This window comes from Heptranchias perlo, unplaced genomic scaffold, assembly GCF_035084215.1.
Source record: "Heptranchias perlo isolate sHepPer1 unplaced genomic scaffold, sHepPer1.hap1 HAP1_SCAFFOLD_274, whole genome shotgun sequence".
Taxonomy (NCBI): domain Eukaryota; kingdom Metazoa; phylum Chordata; class Chondrichthyes; order Hexanchiformes; family Hexanchidae; genus Heptranchias; species Heptranchias perlo.
The window spans coordinates 390,001-397,500 of record NW_027139286.1 but is presented as its reverse complement, the minus strand read 5'-3'; positions in this window follow the sequence as shown (position 1 = coordinate 397,500).

The window sequence follows — 7,500 nt, the reverse complement described above, 5'->3', positions numbered from 1 at the left end:
CTGATGTAGCTTTAAATGCTGACAGGTGACTTCCGAGTGCTCTTGTAAAGGTCTCCGCTTTGAAATTGAGAGCCTTTTGCCAAGTGTCACTTTTTCAGGCACTCTTAAAGTGCACCTGGGCTGTCAGAGAAAGCTCTGAAAATCGTGTTCTCGAAAATCTCCGGGTACCCGACCAATCCCTAGGTGCCCGAATGACAAGTGTCAATTCGGCAGGACGGCCTCCCACCTCCGGCCGCAGATGCGTCACTAAATCCCCGCAACGGGGGCTTTCTCATTTCGGCATAGGGGCTTCCGCGGCCAACTCATTAACCTGTGCTCGGACTTTTTGTGCCACAAGTGCAAGGGACCGTTTGCCGGCAGCTACTCGCACCCCCCCGCCCAGGGGGGGAATCCTCTGACCGGAGATCCGAAACGCCGGCCGAATCCATCCCCGTCGGACTTCCGAAGGGGTTCCCTCGACCGACTGACTTCCGAACTCCTTTCTGGGCTTAAACGGGTGGAATTCGGACCCTCTCGCAAGGGAGCCGAAGCCCGCCAGCCCCGGGAGGCCTCGGGGCCGCCGTTTTCAAGCCCGACCAAAAAACCCGAAAAATGGGGAAAAATGGGAAAAATTCCCACTCCCAAAAGGCTTAAAAGTCGGTTGGGCGGCAGCCCGGGTCGGTCTCTGCAGACCTGGAGGCGCTGGACACAAGTCTGGTAAACAGGCTAAGTCTCGACATGCCACCTCTTACTATCCTGCAGGTACCCCGCCAATCCCCCCGGAACCGGCTGGCAATTGGCGAATCAGCGGGACGAATTTGAATTCGTGACCGACTTTCTGACACCGAATCGCCGCAAACGCGTTTCGATTTTTCGGCTTCGGTACCTCCCATCAGACTTTGACTGGCCATATCTCCGGACTCACGTGTCGCAGCCGGGACCTTCAGGCACCGTTCGACGCGTCTACCCCTGCCCCGTCGAATGGCGCCCCTCGCGGTGTGGTCCGATTTCCGCATTTTGGTCAGATTTGCCTCCAAAATTTTCAGATTGAGTTGACGAATGCCCCCTACGGGGTAACCTCTTGCCCTTTCGGACCTGGTCCCTGTGACTTAATTTCCGCCTTTTGCTCAATCGTTTCCCCATTTATAATTAATTTTAAAAATCGGGTTACTCAGTTCTGGTTTACCAGTTCCCTCTTCGGACTTAGTTTTTGGTTAATCATTTCCGGTTCACCAGTTCCCGTTTTGGACTTAGTCTCTGCGGGCCGTTTCTCATCTTTTGGTTCATCAGTTCCCCTCTTTTAATAATTTTTTGGCTGCTTTCGTTTGATCATTTCCCTGCCTTCTGGGTAACTTTTCCACCTTAGGACTTCATCGCCGCACATTGTTTTCGACTTCTGGTTGATCATTTCACCCCTTTTAATCATTTTTGTAACTTTTGGTTAACCATTTCACCCAGCTTCTGGTTAACCATTTCCCCTTTGGGACTTAGTCTGTGAGCATTCTTTTGGGATTCTGGTTAACCATTTGCCAATTTTTAAAAAATGTTGCCACTTTTGTTTAATGCTTTCTGGTCAACCTTTCCCTCTTTCAGACTTCACCGCGGCACATTGCTTCAGCCTCCTGGTTAATCATTTCACCCCTTTTAATCATTTTTGCAACTTTTGGTTAACCATTTCCCCCAGCTTCTGGTTAACCATTTCCCCTTTGGGACTTGGTCTCTGAGCATTCTTTTGGGATTCTGGTTAACCATTTGCCACTTTTTAAAAAATGTTGCCGCTTTTGTTTAATGCTTTCCCTGCTTTCTGGTCAACCTTTTCCCCTTTAGGACTTCACCGCGGCACATTGCTTTAGCCTCCTGGTTAATCATTTCACCCCTTTTAATCATTTTTGCAACTTTTGGTTAACCATTTCCCCCAGCTTCTGGTTAACCATTTCCCCTTTGGGACTTAGTCTCTGAGCATTCTTTTGGGATTCTGGTTAACCATTTGCCAATTATTTTAAAATGTTGCCACTTTTGTTTAATGCTTTCTGGTCAACCTTTCCCTCTTTCAGACTTCACCGCGGCACATTGCTTTAGCCTCCTGGTTAATCATTTCACCCCTTTTAATCATTTTTGCAACTTTTGGTTAACCATTTCCCCCAGCTTCTGGTTAACCATTTCCCCTTTGGGACTTAGTCTCTGAGCATTCTTTTGGGATTCTGGTTAATCATTTGCCACTTTTTTAAAAATGTTGCCGCTTTTGTTTAATGCTTTCCCTGCTTTGTGGTCAACCTTTTCCCCTTTAGGACTTCACCGCGGCACATTGCTTCAGCCTCCTGGTTAATCATTTCACCCCTTTTAATCATTTTTGCAACTTTTGGTTAACCATTTCCCCCTGCTTCTGGTTAACCATTTCCCCTTTGGGACTTAGTCTCTGAGCATTCTTTTGGGATTCTGGTTAATCATTTGCCAATTTTTAAAAAATGTTGCCGCTTTTGTTTAATGCTTTCCCTGCTTTGTGGTCAACCTTTTCCCCTTTAGGACTTCACCGCGGCACATTGCTTCAGCCTCCTGGTTAATCATTTCACCCCTTTTAATCATTTTTGCAACTTTTGGTTAACCATTTCCCCCAGCTTCTGGTTAACCATTTCCCCTTTGGGACTTAGTCTCTGAGCATTCTTTTGGGATTCTGGTTAACCATTTGCCACTTTTTAAAAAATGTTGCCGCTTTTGTTTAATCGTTTCCCTGCTTTCTGGTCAACCTTTTCCCCTTTCAGACTTCATCGCCGAGCATTGTTGTCGACTTCTGGTTAATCATTTTTCCCCTTTAAATCTTTTTTTGCCACTTTTGGTTAACCATTTCACCCAGCTTCTGGTTAACCATTTGCCCCATTATACTGAATTTTTCCGCTTTGGTTTAATCATTTCCCTGCTTTCTTGTCAACCTTTTACCCTTTAGGACTTCACCGCGGCACATTGCTTCAGCCTCCTGGTTAATCATTTCTCCCCTTTTAATCCTTTTTCCCACTTTTGGTTCACCAGTTCACCCAGCTTCTGGTTCACCATTTCCCCTTTGGGACTTAAGTCTCTGAGCATTCTTTTGGGATTCTGGTTAACCATTTGCCACTTTTTAAAAAATGTTGCCGCTTTTGTTTAATGCTTTCCCTGCTTTCTGGTCAACCTTTTCCCCTTTAGGACTTCACCGCGGCACATTGCTTTAGCCTCCTGGTTAATCATTTCACCCCTTTTAATCCTTTTTCCCACTTTGGGTTGGACAGTTCACCCAGCTACTGGTTAACCATTTCCCCTTTGGGACTTAAGTCTCTGAGCATTCTTTTGTGATTCTGGTTCACCATTTGTCCCTTTTTAAAAGATATTGCTGCTTTTGATTAAACCTTTCCCTGCTTTGCGGTCGACCTATTCCTCTTTCAGACTTCATCGCCGCACCTTGTTTTCGACATCTGGTTCAACATTTCTCCCCTTTTAATCCTTTTTCCCACTTTTGGTTAAGCAGTTCACCCAGCTTCTGGTTCACCATTTGCCCCTTTTTACTGAATTTTTCTGCTTTTGTTTAATCATTTCCCTGCTTTGCGGTCGACCTATTCCTCTTTCAGACTTCATCGCCGCGCATTGTTTTCGACATCTGGTTAAACATTTCTCCCCTTTTAATCCTTTTTCCCACTTTTGGTTAAGCAGTTCACCCAACTTCTGGTTAACCATTTGCCCCTTCTTACTGAATTTTTCCGCTTTTGTTTAATCATTTCCCTGCTTTATGGTCAACCTTTTCCCCTTTAGGACTTCGCCGCCGCACTTTGCTTTCGCCTTCTGGTTAATCATTTCACAACATTTTAATCCTTTTTCCCACTTTTGGTTAAACAGTTCACCCAGCTTCTGGTTAACCATTTGCCCCTTTGGGACTTAAGTCTCTGAGCATTCTTTTGGGATTCTGGTTCACCATTTGTCCCTTTTTAAAAGATATTGCTGCTTCTGTTTAATCCTTTCCCTGCTTTGCGGTCAACCTTTTCCTCTTTCAGACTTCATCGCCGCGCATTGTTTTCGACATCTGGTTCAACATTTCTCCCCTTTTAATCCTCTTTCCCACTTTTGGTTAAGCAGTTCACCCAACTTCTGGTTCACCACTTGCCCCTTTTTACTGAATTTTTCTGCTTTTGTTTAATCATTTCCCTGCTTTCCGGTCAACCTTTCCCTCTTTCAGACTTAATCGCCGCACATTGTTGTCGACTTCTGGTTGATCAGTTCACCCCTTTTTTATCCTTTTTCCCACTTTGGGTTAAGCAGTTCACCCAGCTACTGGTTAACCATTTCCCCTTTGGGACTTAAGTCTCTGAGCATTCTTTTGGGATTCTGGTAAACCATTTGTCCCTTTTTAAAAAATGCTGCTGCTTTTGTTTAATGCTTGCCCTGCTTTGCGGTCGATCATTTCACCCCTTTTAATCCATTTTTGCCACTTTGGGTTAAACAGTTCACACAACTTCTGGTTCACCATTTCACATTTTGGAACTTTTATTCCCACCATTACTTTGGGCTTCTGGTTCATCATTTCACGCTGTTTTACAAATCTTTGCCGCTTCACTTTTAATCCACAAACCGGGGCTCGCTTTCGGGTGTTGGGGGGGGGGGGGGGGGTAGCGGGTTTGGGCCGGGCACTCCACATCCCGGTGTGCGACCGGGTTCGTTCTGGTACCGCTCGGTGCCCCTCGTCCTGCTCTTGCCGCGGAAGCAAACCAGACGACCGTCGGTCTCACGCCCGAGGGGAGAGGAGGCGGAAAGCGGTTTGCAGCCTTTCGCTGTACCTCCGGCGGGCAGCGCCGCACCTCCGAGTGCTCGGTACCGTTCGCTGCGCCTCGTCCGGCCGCACGCAGCGAGCCAAACCCGGAGGAAATCGGCCTGTGCCTTCTCGAGATATGGGCCTCCGGGTGGGACGGACAAACCGGGGCCCCGAGCTCGCTTTCGGCGGCCCGGCACTCGACTTCCCGGTGTCCGAACGTGATCCTTCCGGTACCCTTCGGTGCCCCTTGCCCGACTCCAGCTCCCGTGCTGAAGCGGAGTCGGTCGGCCTGACGGCCGCCGAGTTAGCCAGCGGAAAGCGGTGCGCAGCCTTTCGCTTGCAGCTCCGGCGGGCAGCGCCGCACCTCCGGCTGCTCAGTGCCGTCCGCTGCTCCCCTTCCGGCTGCACGCAGCGAACCATACCCGGAGGAAATCGGCCTCGGCCTTCCGGAGATATGGGCCTGCGAGTGGGACCAATAAATCGGTGCACATTTCCGGCTCGGTTTCCGGCCTCGGCACTATCAGTTCACGCCGTCCGACCGACGTCGTTCTGGCACGGTTCCGTTGCTCCTTGATCCGGTCCAGCCACGGTAATCAGCCGAAGATGGTGGGGGGGGGACACATTGCCCGCCGAGTTAGCCGGAGGAAATCGGCCTCGGACTTCCTCAGATATCAGCCTCCGGGTGGGACAGACAAACCGGGGACCCGAGCACGCTTTCGGCGGCCCGCTGGTCGACTTCCCGGTGTGCGACCGGGTTCGTTCCGGTACCGTTCGCTGCCCCTCGTCCTGCTCTAGCCGCGGAGACAAACCCGACGACCGTCGGTCTCACGCCCGCGGAGGGAGGTGGCGGAAAGTGGTTTGCAGCCTTTCGCTGTACCTCCGGCGGGCAGCGCCCGACCTCCGAGTGCTCGGTACCGTCCGCTGCGCCTGGTCCTGCCGCACACAACGAGCCATACCCGGTGGAAATCGGCCTGTGCCTTCCAGAGATATGGGCCTCCGGGTGGGACGGACAAACCGGGGCCCCGTGCTCGCTTTCGGCGGCCCGCTAGTCGACTTCCCGGTGTGCGACCGGGTTCCTTCCGGTACCGTTCGCTGCCCCTCGTCCTGCTCTAGCCGCGGAAACAAACCCGACGACCGTCGGTCTCACGCCCGCGGAGGGAGGCGGCGGAAAGTGGTTTGCAGCCTTTCGCTGTACCTCCGGCGGGCAGCGCCCGACCTCCGAGTGCTCGGTACCGTCCGCTGCGCCTGGTCCGGCCGCACGCAACGAGCCATACCCGGAGGAAATCGGCCTGTGCCTTCCGGAGATATGGGCCTCCGGGTGGGACGGACAAACCGGGGCCCCGAGCGGTGGCACCCTGCTCGCTTTCGGCGGCCCGGCACTCGACTTCCCGGTGTGCGAACGTCATCGTTCCGGTACCCTTCGGTGCCCCTTGCCCCACTCTAGCTCCGGTGCTAAAGCGGAGTCGGTCGGTCTCACGGACGCCGAGTTAGCAGGCGGAAAGGGGTGCGCAGCCTTTCGCTGTCACTCCGGCGGGCAGCACCGCACCTCCGAGTGCTCGGTACCGAACGCTGCGCCTCCTCCTGCCGCACGCAACGAGCCATACCCGGAGGAAATCGGCCTCGGCGTTCCGGAGTTATCCGCCTCCGAGTGGGCCTGACCAAGCGGGGTGAACTGGAAATCATTAACCAACGTACTTCCATGTTTTCACCCGCAGAGGGCAGCACTCTCTTCTCCGTTTTAAACTGGGCCGACCCGGCTCCGTTTCGAGACCCGGCACTCGACTTCCCGGTGTGCGACCGGGTTCGTTCCGGTACCGTTCGCTGCCCCTCGTCCTGCTCTAGCCGCGGAACTAAACCCGACGACCGTCGGTCTCACGCCCGCGGAGGGAGGCGGCGGAAAGTGGTTTGCAGCCTTTCGCTGTACCTCCGGCGGGCAGCGCCCGACCTCCGAGTGCTCGGTACCGTCCGCTGCGCCTGGTCCGGCCGCACACAACGAGCCATACCCGGAGGAAATCGGCCTGTGCCTTCCGGAGATATGGGCCTCCGGGTGGGACGGACAAACCGGGGCCCCGAGCGGTGGCACCCTGCTCGCTTTCGGCGGCCCGGCACTCGACTTCCCGGTGTGCGAACGTCATCGTTCCGGTACCCTTCGGTGCCCCTTGCCCCACTCTAGCTCCGGTGCTAAAGCGGAGTCGGTCGGTCTCACGGACGCCGAGTTAGCAGGCGGAAAGGGGTGCGCAGCCTTTCGCTGTCACTCCGGCGGGCAGCACCGCACCTCCGAGTGCTCGGTACCGAACGCTGCGCCTCCTCCTGCCGCACGCAACGAGCCATACCCGGAGGAAATCGGCCTCGGCGTTCCGGAGTTATCCGCCTCCGAGTGGGCCTGACCAAGCGGGGTGAACTGGAAATCATTAACCAACGTACTTCCATGTTTTCACCCGCAGAGGGCAGCACTCTCTTCTCCGTTTTAAACTGGGCCGACCCGGCTCCGTTTCGAGACCCGGCACTCGACTTCCCGGTGTGCGACCGGGTTCGTTCCGGTACCGTTCGCTGCCCCTCGTCCTGCTCTAGCCGCGGAACTAAACCCGACGACCGTCGGTCTCACGCCCGCGGAGGGAGGCGGCGGAAAGTGGTTTGCAGCCTTTCGCTGTACCTCCGGCGGGCAGCGCCCGACCTCCGAGTGCTCGGTACCGTCCGCTGCGCCTGGTCCGGCCGCACACAACGAGCCATACCCGGTGGAAATCGGCCTG